The sequence below is a fragment of the Catharus ustulatus genome, chromosome 2 (assembly GCF_009819885.2).
Source record: "Catharus ustulatus isolate bCatUst1 chromosome 2, bCatUst1.pri.v2, whole genome shotgun sequence".
NCBI lineage: Eukaryota > Metazoa > Chordata > Aves > Passeriformes > Turdidae > Catharus > Catharus ustulatus.
This window is the reverse complement of record NC_046222.1, coordinates 82,347,434-82,367,588: the sequence shown is the minus strand read 5'-3', so window position 1 is coordinate 82,367,588 and position 20,155 is coordinate 82,347,434. Positions and strand designations below refer to the sequence as shown.

Sequence of the window (20,155 nt, the reverse complement as noted above, 5' to 3'; positions counted from 1 at the left end):
ATAACACCTCACCGCTGAAGGTATTGCACTGAATCAAAGAGCTTTCTGTTTTCTAGCTCAGAAATATAATATTGCAGGTGTGTCTGCAAGTGTCAAGCAAAAAAAAAACCAACAAAAACAACACGACAAGACAACATGGAAATGGTAAAAACAGTAGCAGCATTAGAAGGGTTTGATTATTCTTATGATAATGGGCAGTTTTAATGTGAACTTTTTACGCAGTTGAGCCAGTGAGATCAATTTAATCCGGGTGGGTTATTCTTCTCCTAATGTAAAAGACCATTGATTCCTTCTATTGGCTCAGTGAGGGAGCTCTTCAGCGCAGTGGCACACTGAGGAAGCTGGTTGAAAGCCACTGAAATCAGCAGGAGCTTTTTAATTGACTCTGAATCAGGTCCCAACACTGCATATAACTGCTGTCCTTTCACAAAACTTTCTGTTTCTTGAATACAATTGGATTACCTAAATAAAACTTGGGTTTCCCTGTTAAATATTCTGTGTGAATCAATTCTTTATGGAGAAAATATTTTGCCTGTGCTACATTTGCTGTGTGTTTAAAGTCTGAAAGTGTTGCCAGTTATAATTGCTTCATCATCTTTTGTTCAGGTGACTAATTATAATAAAATATATTTTATGCATAAACCAGTATGAGACTCGTTTTTATACATTTCATTTAATTACTTTTTACTGTGACAAATCACATTGTTAGAAATGTACTAACAGATGGGGTGGATTTTAAAGTCAGTATAAATTATGACTCCTTAATTTTTGCAAGTGTTGAAGAATTTAATTGTCTCCATTCAGATTTTTGGCTTAACTCCTGTGGTTTGACTTGTTAGGATTCCAGACATGCAACACAAGGAGCAGAGAATTTCTGGACTGTGCAGTGTCTTTTGCGGGAGGAAAAAAGGAAAAAAGCGTCCTAAGAAGGAAAGGAAGTTAGGATAAAAGGAAGGTCTGAACAGAAGTGCTCGAAATGGCCCGTCCCAGAGCGAGGGTTAGGATATTGAAGGGCTCTTGTTGAATAGCCCTGCTTGTTTGGGGCAGCAGAAGCAGTACTCTCTTGAGCTGCCCACATACCAGCTGCAATGAAATAAAAGCTCTGAGTGTGACCCCAGCCCAGGAGTGGGGGAAGACTCTTACCCAAGTATAAAATCAGGGCATGGGTAGCTGCAGCTAGCAGTAAAACGTGGTTAGCAGTGAAACCCTGTCTCAGAAAGCCTTTTCCCTTCCTTTCCCTTTTCTGGGATACAGAAATTCTTTCAGCTTCAGTAATTTTAAATTTTGAGCCTTCTCTGGTATTAGCTGCCTTCTCCCCCATCCTTCAGTCTGCTCCACAGCTGTGTTACTCCTGACAATTTACTCTCTCACCCTTCCTCATACTGAGCAGATTTTCCTCCGGCAAGCCTGGGCAGGTGGGCCACCATCAGCAAAGCCATATTTCTCACCCACTGCTCCAAACCTGTCACTGCTCTTGTTAAACCCTCCCACACTCATCCTTTGATATATCACTCACCTGCAGCTCTTTGTGGTGCTCACCATGGTCTTCAGCCTGAACTGCCTGAGTAGTTCACTTCATCAGGCAAACATCAGGACTTGTTGAGAAAGGTTTCCTTGATCAGGTGATGATTATAAATTGTGTCAATGGGAGGCAAAGAAGCAGCTAGGATTCCCAGAGAACCAAATTGAGCATGATGGACCCGACTGCCTCCACGTGTCCCATCAGCCCCTCAAGTGATGATCTGCAACATTCTCTTTCCCAATAGATCTGTGCTTGGCACATTCATTCCCCTTTTGGATCCCAAATTCCCTTGTAGGGCTTCCCAGATGCTTACTCAGGCTCTCACCTGAAGAAAGGCTTGTGCTCATATTCTCCAGTGGGTGGAGGACTTAGGACTTATGCCCAAAATGAGGTAGAGATACTATTTACGTTGGCACTTGCTGTTTTCAGTGCCACTAATGTCTGCCCATGAGGCTTCATTCATACATGGAGTACACACAATACAGGTGTGTGGAATAAATTCCACTATGTGTGCCATTCTACTTCTGAAGATAAAAACCACATTAAATTAATGAGGAATGTCATCAAGTCCTAGCAGGAGATTAAGCTCAGAGATCTGTGGCTATAAGGCTGTGGTGTTGACTAGCAGGGTGTTGTTTTTCCATGCCTGCCAGTTTTGAACTGGTATTGCAGAATTTGGAAACCCCAGATTTAGAGTTTGGCTTTGAAAGTTCAGCTGATTCAGAGATTGGGAAGCAGTAGTACAGCATCTGTACCCATTATCTCATGATTTAAATGTTCTCTGTTTTACATTAGCTAATGATTTAAGTGCCATTAGATATCTTTGTATGACATCCCATATGAAATAATCAACTAGCTTAGCGTAACATTGGTCCCATCAATCAAACTCTCTGTTCCTCCCACAGCATTGTTAATGAAATGTTGGTAAGAAAACCAACAGATCCGACTATGGCATTAGAATTAAGGGGTGAAAGGTGACATTTCATTACTCAAGTTTTGGTTTTTTTTCATCCTTGAGTCCCATTTCATTTCAACAGAGTCCAGAAGGGAAATTTTCTCAGAAAATGTTTTAGAACTCCTAAGATATCTGTCCTACTATTTGTGTTTAAGCTGATTTTATAATATAGCAACATTAAATGGAGATAAAAAGTCATCATATCCTTTAAAACACACCTGATGCTGGAGCTTGACATGGTTCCTTAGAGAAGGATTCCTGGTAGGTCTTTGTATCCTTGTGGTCCCCATGGTGAGATGGATGTCAGCTCTAAAGTAGTAGTTCGAGTGGAGACAAATGTGAATGTTGTTCCTTGTGTGTTTGCCTGACCGATTTGAAGGTGAGGGTGAAAATGTGAGGTATAAAGATAAAACATTGTCATATGCAGGATCACAGAGCTGCTCTCAGTGGAGTCCTCATTAAAAGATAACATACCAGTAAATTATAAACAAGCCCAGCATCATTGCACACTGTCATAATAGGGGGCTGAACAAGGAGGAAGTGAGGCATAGCAGGGACTTGGACCTTTTTGTCACCTTCTTCTCCATCAGCTGAAACCTCCAGATGGACACAGAGATCTTCTACCCATGTGGGAGCTGAATGGGCAATATGTAGAGATCTTTGGAGGGGAGAAGAAAGGCTCCTCTGGAGTGGGGGAAGTCCCAGGGAGCAATCAGTCAAGAAGGGGTTGGTGTCTGTAGTGTGGAGTTATGTTTTGTGAAGTTAAGAGTAAAGACAAATCCCAGGAAAGTGGGAAAGCAAGCCTGTCTTCATCTCTTCTGTTCAAAGCAGAGCTGGGACTCCAACTGCTTGGAGAGTCACCTTTCTTTGAAGCAATTTTGAGGTGAAAATCTCAGGCCTTTGTGCAAAGAATTAAAGCATTTCTAATTCCCCTTTAATTTGGGAGTACTCAGAAAGCTCTCAGCACTTCTGCAGGTAGCTGGCAGGCTCTTTGCCTTTCCTTAGCGAGCTTTTTTTTTGTTTTTTTTCCTGAGACACCAGGATTGAATTATTGTAATGTAAATGGAAGAGAGGTATTAATTAACGAATTCCAAGCAAAAGATGATTTTTAGCCTCTTCTTATAATTATCACCTGAAGTACATAAACTCTCATCTGGGACTGGGCTCTTTTAGGGCTGTTTCAGATCATCATGAAGTCTTTTTCAATCAGGCACAAACTCCATTCAGTGAAAAAAGCCAATGTCTCTGCTCTACTGCCTTGTCCCAATACTGTACTAGGGGACAGCCAGCTGTAATGGAAAGGCTTGAGATTGGTGGTTTTCTCGTCCTTGAAGATTTATATGGTATTAAATAGGAAAGAAATGTGTCCTTCTGCTTGTGAAAAGAAGGACACTTTAATAGGTTCAGACTTCTTTTTTTTTATGGAGGAGTAAAAATGTGACACTGAATTCTGAAAAGTGTTTAATTAACAGCTTGGTTTTGCCAGACTTTTCTAGTGAAGAACTAACTTAGCTTATGGACTATAACTCCAAAAAAGAACTATTGATATGTTAATTGTATATGATTATGAATGGTTATTTATGGCATTGGATCCCTCTGCTAAACCAATTATGCTCTATTTGTGAGATTTGCATTATACTGCATCCATGGCATTTAATTAAACTTCTATTTCTCTTCTTTCTTTCTTTTTTGTTTTCCTTTTCCAGCCTTACATGTATGATAAACTACACTAAGTCACTCAGTGGTTAAAGCTAAATCAGCTATTTATTCGATCACCCCTCATTCACACCGTACTCTGTTTGTTCTGCCCAGAAAATCTTAGCTGTGCCCCCTTAAACATTAACTACCCAACTCACCAGCTCAAGTTCCATGAATTTTTATAATTGTTTTTATGTACTTCTAGAACTAGATACAGCAGCCACTCAAACTCTGTTGGTGAAAACCATCTTCTCTATTTTAATGTATATTTAAATATATTTATATAAACATAAAGGAGATGTTTAAAAACAGTGTAATAGCACAGCATGCTATAATCTGAGTTTCTTTTGGTCTCCCTCTGCCAGTTAATAAACAGCATGTAAAGCCAACTGCATAACCAATGCTCTAATTCAGAACATATCAAAAGGTTTGCGTGGGTGAGGTAAATTGGGCTGATAGTGAGTCAGGAGCTGGCTGGATCCCTCATTTGTTCATTCAGAACATTTCTTATGTAGAACTAATTTTCAAGTAGTTGATTTTTTGCAAAGAAAATTAAATCCTTAAGGGGGCAATTCAGCTGGAATCCTCTGAAAGACTGTTGAACATAGATTGCCTTTTCACAGCTGTTTTGTGTGGAAAAGTATCTTAGGTTTTCAGTCCCTCAACACCTGCTTACTCTTTATTTTCTGAAAGTGTACAGTGAGTTACCAAGTGAATGAGCTGTTAGGATTTAGAGTCTAGTGATTTAACTGTTAGGAGAAAGGGGTTAAAACATGATATGGGATATACTTCTTTGTTACTTGAAACTTGCTTTGCCTCCTACTCATAGTGTCAGTGCCAAAAATTTTGGTCTGGGGCTTTCGATGGGTGAAGCACCCAAAACTGAGTGTAAAGAGAGCTATATTCATCCTCCCTGCAGCCCCTTGTGTCTACTGCTTGCTGTATTACTGGAGCAGGGTGCAGAGAAGTCAGGAATTCAGGATCTGATCTTCAAGTGCACATATATATAGACAGACACGCACAGATCTATCTGGTTCCACTGTCCCTGCCCAGGCAGTGGCAAACAGCACAGAGCCTGTTCTTTGGTTTCAGAGCATAATATCTTCTTCCTGGCCACAATGCTATTCATCACAGCCTTTTGCCAAATAACAGGCCTAAGTGGCCTGGAGGTCTTTCTGTGGACACTGTTCCAGATTCAGTCTCCCAAAGAATATTTTGAAACATACCAGTCCTAAAATATTTTCAGTCTTACTCAGAAAAACTCTCACTAACTAAATTCTACTCTTGGACCTTTGTTCTCTAAGAACCTGAGTCCTTTCTGTCTCGGCTGAAGTCTCGACTGAAAGGAGTTTTAGCATCTTGCTTGCATCTTAAGTGCATAATTTAAAAGGTTGGCTACACAAAGCAGGAACAATTGGAAGCTTTCTTCTGTCTATGATCATAGGGACGGGAGAACATAGTTGGAATAATTGTATCAGAAGGGAACCTTTTTAATTATGATCCTTCCACCCTAACACATAAGCAAATAAAGTAGGACCACTGCAAAAGCATTGATTTAGCCTGATTGTCAGGGCAAGTGCAGAAGTGTTTATCATCTTGACATTACCAAGGCAGCCATTGCTAGAATAGAGCTTGAAATAGCTGAAGAAAAAAAAATGTAGCTCTTATTTCAATTGGGGCAATTTGCAAATACCCAAATCTTCTATTGTTTGAAGGGTTTATTTTGTGACACAGAACCTATAGTTACTGCACCCCAAAAGTTCTTTTTTATGATTAGCTGAAGCACAGACAAATCATGAAAAGACAATTGTACACTTTCTTGTGTTGCTTTATGGGCTTTAAGTGCCTACAAAAAAGGATTCCTTATGCTTTAATTTCTCTTTATTTTTTTGACTGTAAAGACCCATGGGGTAAATGCCAGTCCCACAATCCTGCAGTTATATGGTTACTGTCAGCCTGCTCAAATGATGCTTCCTGTTCATTAGGCATCCTTTCATCTGACAACAATGTACTGGCTTTGCTGCAATTCTTAGTCAACGCCCATCTCTTCAATAGCCTGTGAATAGTATTAAATAGTGTTTATGCTAGCTATTGTTGCCTTTTGTGTGGTTTGTCTAATTCACAGAGAAAAGTCTGCTTTTGTGGTCTAAGGCTGGCTACGTCATGGCACGCCATGTGCCTTCTGATGGGATCCATTCCTGCTGAGTGATAACATTACAGGTCTCAACTCCTTTGCAATACAATCCAGCATTCTTAACACAGTCAATACACTCACAGGCAATCTAGTTTACTCTTTATATTAAGAGGTTTATGGAGACAAAGCTCATCTAAATACCTGCTCGTGAAACAAGTAAGATGAATTCAACCGATTTGGGAATTACTTCCCAGCTCCCACACAATGAGCACCAGAAATCAAAAATTTTAAAAAATTACTGAAGCTGAACAGGCGATGCCCAAATATCCCAGGTGGAGACATTCTGCACACAAACACAGCACATTTTAGTATATAGGGTGGCATTACTAGCATTCCTAGTTAAGAAAAGGCTTAATACTAGAGTCAAAGGAGCTGTTTTTCTTTGCTTAAACTACTGACAAAAGAGAAGGGATATTGTAGGGATCATTACACTACCCTGTAGCTCAGGAGCCTTTGCAGGGCAGGTATGTTGCTGTGCCTTGAAAGGGCTTTTGATGTAAGCAGATCATTAGAGGCTCAGTGTGTAATTGATCCTTGGCTGTCTCTGCCTTTTGCCGTATATGGGTTACTCTTATCTAACCATGTGCTCCCTGTTCTAGGTATCTAAAATCTTATTGTTCTCCTTCCCTCCCTCCTCTCTCCTTCCCTCCCACAGTCCCTCCCTCCAACCTTGTCGCTGTACAGCTGAAGTTGGTTTCCAGCTTTGCCTTGGGAAGCGTACAAATACATACAAATGCAGCTGGAAAGTGAGGTTTGCACTCCTAAATAGTGCCATTTGTTTGTCCCAGGAGTTGTTATCCTCCATGCGTCACGCTTTGAACAACATCAAGAGTGGCTTCTAAAAAATACGGCAATGAAAAGAATGCACACAAATAGTAATTATTGCTCTGTAGCTGCTCAAGCTATAATACCCTTCGTGGCCAGAAGCAAGCAGGGAGGCAGGGGACTGGGCGGGGATGGGAGTAGGTGGAGGCTGAGCTTTGTTCTCTGTGCATCACAGGAGAGCAGCCGGATTGCCCTTCTGATCAGCATAACCATTCCTGCACTTCTTGGCAGTGTTGTGGGCCACATCCACAAAGGCATTCAGGACTGGGAAGCTCCTGGCAAACAAGGGGCACTGGGGTGAATACCCACAAACAGCCTGAAGGTAGACTTCTCCACCTGAAGTGGCCACTCTGAGTCAATTGGAAGACACTGCTTCATCCTAGTGTAGACTTCTGACACGTTCTGTTGAAGTACACGGCCTTTTCTTTCTGCTACTAGTAGAGAGTGGGATAACCAGCACAGAAATAGACACTGTAGACATCTAAAATCTATAAACACAAGTCCTACCCAAATGTCCTTCAGTCCAGGTTCTGCTGTCTTCAGACTAAAAGCTGTTTTATCCAGACAGATAGCAAAGAAAAGGTATGATGTCCTTATTAAATATAATTTTTTTTATTTTTTTAACCTTCTGAGTGCCTCCAAGCTACACAGAAGGCAATCATTCTTTCCATCTTAGAGTGAAAAAATGAATTAAAAAATCTGTCATAACAACATGAAAGCATTTCCTGAATTACAACCCTGACTGCTGAATGAGTGTGTTCACCTGAAATGAGTCAGTACAAGTGCAAAGCCTGTTGCCAAAAAACAGGGAGGAACCTGACAGTCCAGAGTAGTTGCTAGATAAGAGCTTTTCCCTGTATTCAGATCACCTTCCTATGGAAACAAGTTGAGCAAATGCTCACCCAGAGTCAGTAAATGAAAGAGAGTCCATGTCCTGCAGAAATGCATTACCTTATTCTGCTCCTGAAAATGAAAATTAATGAGGTGGGCTTTCAGCAGCAGGCATTGGGAATGAACTAGGGTTGTCAGGACAGATCATTGATTTTGCAGGACCCATCCAAATTATACATTATAGTTTGGAGAAAGACTACTCCCTTTTCAAAAGATAATTTTTCAATGTACTGCCCATGTTTGTGCTTTTGTGCAAGCAATAATGGTTTCATAAATGTTTTATGTGATTGGGGTTTAGCTATACCTGGGAAGTTGGCAATTCTGATTTTACAGATACCAACTTTTTTTTTTACCATTAATACTTTTTTTTCTCCTTTCTGTTTATGTTCCCAGATTGATTTCCAATAGTTAAAATTTAAACAATAAAGGTAACTTCAGTTTTCATATCTGCAAATAGGACAGACAATGTATGCAACCTCCTCATTGATTGACTCTTCTGTTTTTATAGATTCGCCCTCTTGAAAGAGTCATTAAACACCAGAGAAAATGATTTGTTGCCATTGATTACATGACATACTGCTCTGACATACACAGTTTTTATATCTAAGTTATTAATTATGTTGTTAATGTAATTTGCAGACCACAAGATAAATCATTCAGCTTCTGACTAGATATTACTGGATATATTGCATATATAAATACATCTCTGAGTGTGAAAGGTAACTGTTACCAAGAGTAATAGATTAGAAGGCTTCTAGTTTGCCTTATAAATCATAATGAGCTAAGGAAAACTTCCTCTGCCCATTTATTTTATTATCTTGGGAATGCTGAGCTTCTCAATATCTCTGCCATTTATGTTCTACAGCGATGCACATTATCACCTCATTTCAATACAGAGGAAACATTTCCAATTGTTCTGTTCATGCTCTATCCTCATTTTCTCAAGAATTTCACAGTTTAAGGTTAATAAGCTACAGGACATAAAAAGCCAAGCTTAATTTGTGTTCTCCCAAAGGCTTCACTAAACAATTTTTTCCCAGTTCTGGTGTTGGATACCTTGTGCTAGCTTCATTTTCTGTAACTTTCTTTTCATAGCAGCAATTGCCAAGGAATTATTTATGACAGCCAGTGTCACAAACCTGTGCCGTGGTAGTCTGCTGCCACCAGTGACAGACTCATGTGTTTCAAAGCGAAAGTCTGCATTTGTACGAACAAATTATTTTTAAAAGCTCCTCCCATTTTGTACTTCACTTCAACAGGTCTGGGTCTTCCCTTAATTTCAGAAGGGTTTAGCAGCAACTATTCAGAATTTACCCTGGGAGCACCCTGCAGATTATGCATGCTTGCCTGACATTTGACAGATGCCCTTAAAAGGCTCGGTTTCTTCTTCATAGAGGCCAGAGGGTTGAGGATGGTGGAGGGCTAGAAACATTTTTGAAGTGAGTGACACATGTTTAAATGTCAAGGTGGTCCTACTGAATTGCTAAGCACAACCCTTGTACACTGAAGCAGTGGGAAATGTCCTTTTAGCTAGAGTTAAGAATTCACTTTTTTTGTCAGAGATGACATAGTCCATTATTTGGAGTGGAAGCTGAATGCTGAAGACTAAATTTTGTTGCCAGCATATGCTAAGACTTCTCTGAAAGTCTCACCATATGGGAATAGTGAATAAAACATGTTTTGTATGAGGCATTTCTGAAAGTGTGAAACTCAAGGAGGTACATTATCTTCCTTCCCTGCTCAGCTCTGTCCCTGCAGAAGTTGACATTGAATGTTGCCACAGTAATGATAAACAAAGCCGCAATTGCAGCTGAAAAAAGACCTGTGTGTAAGGAAGAGAATTACTCAATGTTAACAGGTTTCTTAGCTTTGAAAACCTTCAGTATCTTGATACAAAGGTCTTCGACATCATGGTTGATATTTCTAAGAGTGTTAGTGCCACAGTCATTCCCAGATTGGAACAACAAGGTGGCCTCAAAGAAGGGAAGTGGTGCTGGGTTTGGATCTGTGTGTACATCCTGAAGGAGTCCTGTCCAAAGAAGGAGCCACACACCCCATCACTTCTTCCCTTTCCTTTGGCTCAGGGCCCACCAAAAGGCAAGCTGTAGGCTCAAGCTATGTGCAAGTCTAAGCTCAAGTGTGTCTTCAAATCCCCAGTTCATGTGACTGGTGAGACACAGTCAGGAGCAGGTTCCTACATGTTTCAGCAGGTGAAATGCAGAGACCCTAAAAGTTGCATTTGAAAATGTGTTCCTTAAACATAGCAATTCTTGGGTGTAGAGATCCCTTTTAAAACCAACAGAAGTATTTCTGCTGTCAATGAGGATGCAGGTTTAAACCCCTCCAGCAAACATTATGTCTGTTTTTAATCAACTAATTATTTTGAGTACTGTATACAAATTTCATGCTCCTATCAACTAGCAATACTAGTCGGAGTAAGAAATGGTGCAGGCAGCCCTGGTTCAAGGTTCAGTGCCCAACAATCCTTATCAATCTTAGACTTGACTTGTCCTGAGTAGATATTGCCAATTATGTCATGGTAGCTGAGGTAGATAGATATCTCCTTGGGAGGAAAATAACAGCCAGCATCATTTTGACTTCCCATCTAAATTGAATTTGAACTCAACTCTCTAGAGAAACACAACCACTGCATTAAACAACTGACAGAATTAATGCTCTCATCGATCTTGCTCATCATTACAGATCTGTGTGCTTCCATCTGCATCCAACCTCTCCATCCTAGGGACCCAAACTGTGGCCCTGAATGGTCAGAATGTGCTGGCTTTTCCAGCTGTGCAAAATGGTACCAGCCCTGCTACTGGTCTCACAGCTCCTCTGGGTTCATGCTGATGTGAGTAAGTGGAAGTAGAGGTTGGGTGATGGATGAGATGGGGAGGGGATTTCCCCTTATTTGCTTCAGTGCCCCCTTTTAAATGCAAGTAGAAAGCAGAAAATGAAAACAACAGTGTCAGTTAACATTGATGAGCAAGTTTAAAATTTCAGTTTATGTTATAAAACACGTATCAGCAAATTCATGCTTTGCTATTCATTTTTATGACACGAATTTTCTTAGAAGAGTGTCTGTAATATGGAAATAGCTCCTGTTGATCAGATGATGACTGAATGTTTAACAGCTACAGTATAGTAAAAGCTACAGTCAAGTATTCACTGGTTGCATCTAGACTTTCCCACTTGGACACTCTGGAATAAAGGACTTTAATTGCTTTATATTGCATCTACTCACAAAAGAATTGTTATTGGTTTCTTTCTGGAGAGTTTTGTTAAAGACCATTTGGAGACAGAAGATGAAACACACAACACTTCAGGGATATCACATTTTTATTCTCGATGCTTTGAAATTTCAGAAGGCTTTTTAAAAGGTCTTTATGATCTGACCAATAGCCTGATTGTCAGGCAATCAATTTACATAGATATATAAAAGATTTAGATGTTAAAGATTTTTTTTCTGTTTTGTTTAATTCCCCTTATCCAGAAAGCAGACAATTTTTATAAGGAATAATCAAAGTAGACATTGAATAAAATACATTAAAAGAAAGTTTAATGAAAATAAAAGGAATCTTTTTACTTTATCAGTTTATTCACACAAATTGACTTTGTGACTGATAAGGAGGGCAGGAGGTAGATGAGCAGAAAGGAAAGAACAGCAGCCTAGGAGCTGGAAGGTGCTGGAAGGGTCCCAGATTGTCAGCACACTGCAGAAAGGAAGTGGAGCACAGCATGCTGATATCCTTTCCTGTGTACAGCTTGTGTGAGGGCCTTGATGGATGTGAGAAATAAGGCTAAGAAGATGGAATACTGACAAACTCTAAAAAGGGGAGGTGGATCATCTAATAAGCCCAGTAGTCTGAGGAAGAGAGACTGTATCATGGACCCATAAAATGGCTTGTTGGAAGAGACCTTTAAAGGTTTATCCAGTCCAATCTCCCTGCCGTGGGCAGCGACACCTTCCACTAGACCAGGTTGCTCAAAGTCCCATCCAATCTTCTGATAATCTTCTTGTCCCCTCTCTGGACTCACTCCAACACATCTATTTCCTTTTTATAGTGAGAAATTTCTCTGTCTTCCTCCTCACATGGTACCAGTCCTTGCTTCCATCCTCTGTAGGCTTCTTTTATTTTTTTGAGATTGTCCAGGAGCTCTTTGTTTATCTTGCAGGTTTTCTGCCATTTTCACCCAACTTCCTTTTTGTTGGAATGCATTGCTCTTGAGCTTGGAGGAGGCAACCCTTAAATATTAACCAACCCTCCTGGGCTGCTCTTCCCTCTAGGGCTTTATCTCACTGTTTTCTATGCACAACCTTGAAAAGGACAAAGTCTGCTCTCCCTAAAGTCCAGGGTAATGAGGTTGCTGTGTGGTTTCCTCCCTGCCCTAAGCAGTGACCACTTCATGGTCACTATAGCCCAGGCTTCCCTTCAGCTGCCCAGTCCCCACCAGTCTCATCTTGTCAGTGAGAACAAAATCCAGCATATAACATTTCCTCATTGACTCCTCTTTCCCTTGGAGAAGGAAATTAATGAGTTCCAGTAACCTCCAGGATTGCTTATGTCCTGCTGTGTTGTCCCTCCTACAGATGCCAGGGTGGTTGAAGTCCCCTATGAGGACCAGAGGTTGTGAATGCCATGTCGCTCCTATCTGTAGAGGGCCTCCTTGACCCTTCCTGGGCAGGTGGCCTGTAGCAGACCACCCACTACAAAGTCACCTCTCCCTGCCCTCCCTTTAATCCTGGCCCATAAACTCTGCCTTGGCTCCTCACCCATCCCCAAGTGGAGCTCCATGCACTCCAGCTGGTCACAGACACCACCTCCTCAGCTCCCCTGCCTGTCCTTCCTAAAGAGCCTGCATCCATCCATTCCAGCACTCCAGTCATCACAGCCTTCCCACACATCTCTGTGATGCCAGTAACATCCTAGCCCTGCAGGTTTGTGCACATCTCTAACCCCTCTTGTTTATACCCTGTGCTATGTGCAAAGACACATTTAAGATGGGTCTTGATGTAGCTGATTTCCTGTTTGGAGGCTGGAATCCTTCTGTGCTGCTCTTCAAATGCTCTCCTGCTGACCTGTGATCACTTTCTGGGCTCTGGGCATCTACTGCTAGCCCTGTCATCAAACTGGTAGGAGTGGGATGGATCGGGCACCCCTCCCCAAGCAACATTATTTTCCCCTCTTTATCAACTTGGTAACCCTATGACTGAAGAAGCTCTTGTCCCTCTCTGACATAGGGATTCCATGAACCCCCAGTCCAACATCATTTAGCACTAGTATTGTTCAAGTCCTTAATACTAGTTAATTTGTTTATTTCTCTTCTTTCTCCTTAGCTGATTGTTTCAGTCTTCGTTCTGAGGCTGCAAAACTTACTTTGAACAGGGAAAATCTATTCATATGTTATTTTCTAATAGACTTTAATTGTAAGAAATTAAATGATCCTTCGAAAGTCCCATAGACTTCTCTTTCTTCAAGATGCACTTCTTACTGAGGAAGTGGCATGGCAAATATAGTGTTGCCTGTTAATAAAATGCACATAGATAAAAGGCATAAAATTAACATATCACAAGATTATAAAATCACAAATTCTGTTGAGTCTTCTGTTCCATTTGCGTTCCTGTCAGTTATTAATTTGACCTCTGCAAATATTCTTTGCAGTATGTCCCATGGTTATAAATCAGCCAAGCCTTCAAAATTGCAGTGAAATCGCCAAAATACTAAAATAGCCTTAGAGTGCAAAGTCAAATGTTCAGCTGCTGGTAACGTAATTAGAAGTCTATTGGTCTCCACAGGCTAAGAAAGTAGAATTTTGCAGAAGATTGCATGGCAAGCATGGAGTGCAGCTGGAGCAGGATGCAGTTTACATGACCCAGATGTTCCCCAGCTCTAGAGACACCTTCTATCTTCTTGCCACTTGTTGCCACATTCTGTTTCATTCCTGATTTATAACTTCAATTTTGTTTATGGCAGCATTTGTAAATTTTAGGCAAGTCAAACAAAGGAATCGGTGATATGTTCCTCAGCACAGGCAATCTGTTGGAGAGGGGAAAAAGGAGGATCACAGAGGTGATTAGAGGGCTGAACCACCCCTGCTATGAAGACGGGCTGAGAGAGACGGGGTTGTTCAGCCTGGAGAAGATAAGGTTCCAGGGACATCTTACAGCAGTCTTCCAGCACCAGAAGGGGACCAATAAGAAAGATGGGAATAAACTTTCTAGCCCTGTCTGTTGTGATAGGACAAGGGTTAATGGTTTTAAACTAAAAGAGAGTAGATTTAGAGTAGATAGAAGATTTTTACAGTAAGGGTGGTGAAACACTGGAATAGGTTGCCCAAAGAGATAGTAGATGCAACATCCCTGACAACATTCAAGGTCAGCTTGAATGCGGCTCTGAGCAACCTGATCTGGTTGAGGATGCCCCTGCTCATGGCAAGGAGACTGGACTAGATGACCTTAAAAAGTCCCTTTCAGCCTAAAACATTCTATGATTTTTAAGATGTGTGTAGCTTACTGTTTATAGACTCCCTCCTATCCACAAAAGAGACCATTAATATTTTAACTGGAGAGTAAGGGGTAGAAGTAAGATTGCTCATCTTTGTCACCCATACATGAAGAAAGTGAAAAACTCCAGCTGCTAGTATCTGCCATCTACTATCCAGACCACAGAGGAGCCCTGCAAATATCACCTGCGGGTGCTATTGGTGACTCTGTGGTTGTCACAGTGCCCAGAGGACAGCAGGCAGCGGTGATGTTTATTTGCCACGCCTGTGCTGAAAAGCAGTGATATGGAGCAGCTGGGTCTTGGATGTGTAGATTGAATTCCTTGTGATCTGATGCCCAATAGTCCATGAACACCAGCAGCAATTTACTGCAGTTTTAATAATTTGCTACTTCTCCAGAGAACCAGGATATACCCTCAGCCTGCAGCAGGGACATGATGGGGTGTTCCTGGGAAAACCTACACAGAAGGGAATTGCTTAACAAGCAGATTTTTAAACCCTATGAGTCAATCCCATTCCAGCACCTGTCCTCAAACAGCCCTTTACAGCAACTGAAAAGTCTCTGCCAAGTCCTCAGGATCCATACAGTGAGTACAAAAGGCAGCTTCACTTCTCACCTTGCAAATCAGTCCTGGTGTCCTCATTTTACATTTCTGCTAAATCCAAGAAGAGGGGGTATAAACCTGTAGATAGGCACCTGCAGGTGCTGATGTGCCTCTCCTGATCTGCCTGGAGGCTCTCTGCCTGGATGCTGTTACCAGCATCCCTCTCTGCCAGCACATTTTTCCATTCATCTTCCTTTAAAAAGTGTTGCAGAGCAGTTAACAGCTTCAAGAGGAACTGTTGTCATTACCAATGTTTAGGGATTAGAAAATGTTAGTTCCGTGCAAATTATACTTAATTAGTGTTGTAAGATAATAATTATTTTTCATTAATAGAGTCCTAAATCTTTGAAAGCCTTAAATACTGTCTATCTCATTATGTTACACAGTACAAAACCAATGAAACCCTTTCATTAATTCATTAATGATTAGTTGGAAAAGCAATATGACAGATTATTTTACATGTTACCAACTACTATTAGTACACTCATATACACAGCTTAATTTAGAACTTCAATATTAGAGTTTTAGTTCTTCAACCATGGAAATTAAGTAGAAAATGACTATGAAGATAAATTTTCATTTGATTCTTTTTTCAGCCACATTTTCTACAATGTACTACTCCTTCTTCTTTACAATTCACACAATAAGAAGAAAAAAAAAAGTTAAATATGTCTTTAACATGGAGGATTTTTTTTTTTAAAGCTTGGTGTCATTTAGTTAATGGATGTCCAGTTAGGCAAAATGTCCAAATCAGCAGTGGCATACTTTTGAAAGCAGTGAATCCTCTCTCAACTCAGCTGACACACGAGGCAGAAGTGCTCAAGCAACTAAATCAGACCTTTAGTTATGTACTTCTGCACTTTCCCAAGGCAAAAATGCCAGAAAAATGAGGATAAGTTTCATCAAAGTACGTTAATGAACATCACCTCTTTAGCGAGAGAAAGAGAGAATGAGAGAAAGCATGAGTTTTGTTCTCTTCACACTTTTGTCTCGAGAGAGGCAAGGAAGAACGCCTGGAATCTGTCTGGGATGGGCCAGGCAGACAGTACCTGAAAAGCAGCACCTTTATTACCCTGTGACTATTCCCTGCAGATCTACGCAGATCTCACACACAGACAGACCCTTGTTTGGACAGGAGAGCTGCGACCACCGTGCTGTGTGTGAGTGCTCCCAAAGCCAGGCTCTGACTCTGCTACCCCCCTGTGCATGACCAGATTATTTGAGTCTAACTTAAGTGGACTGGGTCTAATTTAAGTGGAGTTACCACTACACATGAAAAGTAGATGACTGAAGAAAAAGTCACACATATTTTTGCCTGAATGCACTCTTGCAGCACAGCAAGGCAAGATTACATGCACAGGCACTGCTGCTCTGTTTGCGTGAACTGCGCATGAAATATGGAGGAAGTGTCTTTAAATGAAGGCTTTGGAAATGTCTGCTGGCAGAGAAGATGTTTTGCAGGACATTCTGCAGTAACTTCTTGCCTGGTGGGTAGGATTCTTGCCCTACTGTTAAAATGGAAGGAGAAATTCACAGATCAACTCCTCTGCTTAAATAGATGCTAGGGGAGAAAGCACAGAAGGGCATCTGTCAGCCACCAGGTATTGCCTTCATTTCTTATCCCTTCAAGGTTTTGGGTGGTCTCTGGTGGTTGTAGGGCTCTACTCAGGTGTACACTCACTAAATGGCGCTTTCCATAAAAAATTTGCCAGAATATAGGCTTTCCCTTTCACAAGGAAGTCCACCCTTTTGAAATGTGCTTTGATCACACTGCAATATCAAGTCAGGGAGCTATTATTATAAAAAAACAAAAAAACCCAACCAATCAACCAAAAAGCCCTCAACAACTTCAAAAAATATTACCACTATTTAGCTGTTTAATATTTTCTAATGTTCTCTTCTATAAATTTTAATACAGGGATTCACAGAAAAAAAAATTAAATGAGGGCTTGGTGAAGTAAATAAGAAGTTTCAACCCTTTCACATGGAAAACTCTGTCAAAGTTGTGTGCCTGCAAAAAATTTGCAAATTCCTCCAGTCTGCTGTCCAGTAGAAAGGTCTTCCATCAGAAATGTTTTGTATTCATGAATTTACTCAGAACAGGCAGTTTCACATGCTCTAATGAGCTGTATGTGAAGACAGTAGACATGCACTTAACCAACAAACAATGTTTTTCTCCACCCCATACTCAACAGAATGCAAAATAAATTCCATTATTTGCTTCATTTGCGTCTTTTGAGGACAGTAATATATTGTAAACATTATTAGTGCTTTAAATTGGCATCTGTCTGTGGAAGGACTCAGAAGTTAGTCTTACCACAGGGTGTAAATTATCACTGACCCTCTGGAAAGAAAGTCCCAGACTGTGGCTGGAAACACCAGGAGTGGGGATGTCCCTGCAGGCCAGCCAGTCTCTGAGAATCTTTTTTTATGCTCATTGTAAATCCTGAAGATGTACAGAAAACTTCAGTTTCTGTGATGCTTTCTAAACCACAGGAATATATTTAACACATTAATAAAAGGGAAAAAAAAGCCAAACAAACCCTAGGAACAATCCAGTTCCTGTCATCTCTCTTGATTTTTCACTTAGTAGACTTCTTTATGGATTAAAAAACTTTTTTCTTCTTCTTCTTGTAAAGAGTGTTCATTGAAGCTTGGCCAATAGATGGTATCACCCTTTCCAAAGTCTATGCTATGGGAGGCCTATGGAAGCATATCTGCTCAAGGCATTCATGCAAATTATTACTTACTGCCCTATATGCTCATAAATTAATAGCTTCTCTGTGGATGAAAAACAGAAATTAGACAACCATTAAGGTTGAACAATGTATAAAGAATATTAAATATTAATATATGAAATGAAAAAATATTGCAAGAGATATGAATAGATATGCCAGAAGCATAACAAGCCAAACCTAGGAATGTAAATAATAAAAACATGTTTTCAGCTAGATATTCTGGATGGTTTAGTATTCAAATTAAAGTTTGTTTTCCCATTCAATAAAAACAAAACAAAAAGTATTTACCGTTGTTGCCTTATTTGCATGAGAGTTCATTTTCCTCCTGTGAACAGAAGCAGATCTTTGAGCGGAGGAGAATCAGGATGGAAAGGCCACTTTCTCATCGGAGCGTTTTTCAAAGAGTGTTTCAGTGAGGTGTGGATGGCAGCTCGGCAAGTTCAGGAGCAAGAATACCCCTCAGAATTTAAAGTGCTATTTGAATGAATAATTGCAAAGCTAGCTTGTGCATTTTAATGACTTGTGTCGGCAGCAATGATAAAATTGAAATGGAAATTGGATGAAGTGTTTACTTAATAGTAGGATAAGGCTGCCTGTTGCTGAAATATTGTGGCTGACTGCATGTGTCACTTGTCTCTGGCAATGATGCTTTTCCTTGGAGCCCTGTCAGAGCTACAGGATCTATCATTTCACACAGCCCATCAGCTGTGAAAAAATCATGTTAAAAATACCTGATTTTGTGAATCCAAGTTCATTTGAAAAATCTATTACACCCTGGCCTACTTCAGCTCATTTCTGCTAATACTGAATTAAATACTACTCCTCCCTGTCCCTGGGAGAGTTATTGCAAAGGTGCTCTGTATGGATTTTGACCTTAACCATGGGTTGCTTCAGCCAGACCTTGACTCAGCCTCCTGTGAGGTACATAGCAGTGACAAGTGCACCCATTTTAAACAGACATTTAGTGGAACATCAGGTCGAGAATGTCCTTGCTCCCATACTCAGTTTTATACCATTTCATTTAGCCAAACGTTCATTTCCCAGAGTTTGGGCTGGACTGTCTCACAGGGTGCTTTCCAAAAACTCTAGATCCACTCCTGGCTAAAACCTTGGTGTGAATCCCACCGAGATTAAACAGCCTTCTTTTTAAATTGTGTGCACAGAGCTGCACGGGCTTGGCTTTAGTTAGGGTACTAAATCTGGGCTGTTCCCATGCTGGGGGCTGTTTTGTGGGCTTCATAGGAATGAGCAAACAGTAAGAAGGAATCTAGTGTATTTGTAGTAGGCAGAAAATGTTTTTCAGGATAGTCCCAAAACAGTCTAATGAACACAGATATCTAAAGATTTCAGATCCAGATGCTTGGTTTAATCAACACGCACATGCACACACACAGAGCACATGCTGGCTCAGAAAACTGATTAATTACTAAAGCTTTTGATTAATACAGATCATGGAAAAACCCCAACATTTGTTTTAGGAAGGAATGCTTTTCTCTCTGCCTGTAGTTTGAAAAAAAAAATTGACTCCTGCTCCACCAGAGATTGCTTCTCAATTCTGATTGGAAAAATGTTTCAAAATAACTGCTGTATTTTTATTAAATGCAACAACCACATAAGGCAAAGCACCAATCCTTCTAAAGGCACATGATTGTAAAACCTAGGCTTCAAAGTACTTGGGGCTGTGTCCAACACCAAGAAAATCCAAAATAACATTGCACAACTGTACTATCAGGCATAGGGTCAATCAGGTTCAGCTCCAAAGGAGGTGGCATCTGTTACCTACCTCATGTTTTAGTAAATAGTCTGTTTTTTATGTGACAAGTGCAAACAGAGATACAAATTAATGGGAAAAGAAAAGCCCCAATTGTCCATTTGTGTCACACTGCAAACTGCTGGATGAAAAACAGCCCAGCATCATTTAATCATCCTGTTTTCCCTCTCCTTTTTCACTCATTACATTCATTACTGGTCACAAAAGACTGCTCACAAAACAGCTAGTGATTTTAATTTAATGCATCCTTTCTAAAACCTGCAGGGAAATTAAAGGAGGGAGCAACCTGGGGAGGGCTGGGGAGCAGAAGGGGGAAATGGCACATCTGAAGCTTTAAATGCTAATAGTCAAACATTTCCCAAATAGATCTGAGCTGACCCTAAACACATTGGGAGGGCTTAACTCATTAGTTTGCAAATTGAGTCAAATTGACACAAGGAGTTTCCTTGCAG

At 40.6% G+C, this 20,155-nt stretch overlaps 1 long non-coding RNA gene across 1 annotated transcript in view; it reads right to left on the bottom strand.

The window, feature by feature from the left end:
- Nucleotides 1-18,343, bottom strand: part of LOC116992593 — a 29,917-nt gene extending 11,574 nt beyond the window's left edge. The window contains exon 1 of the long non-coding RNA XR_004417079.1: nt 18,221-18,343. This is a non-coding gene — a long non-coding RNA (uncharacterized LOC116992593). The remainder of the gene's footprint in view (nt 1-18,220) is intronic.
- Nucleotides 18,344-20,155: the final 1,812 nt, after the last annotated feature.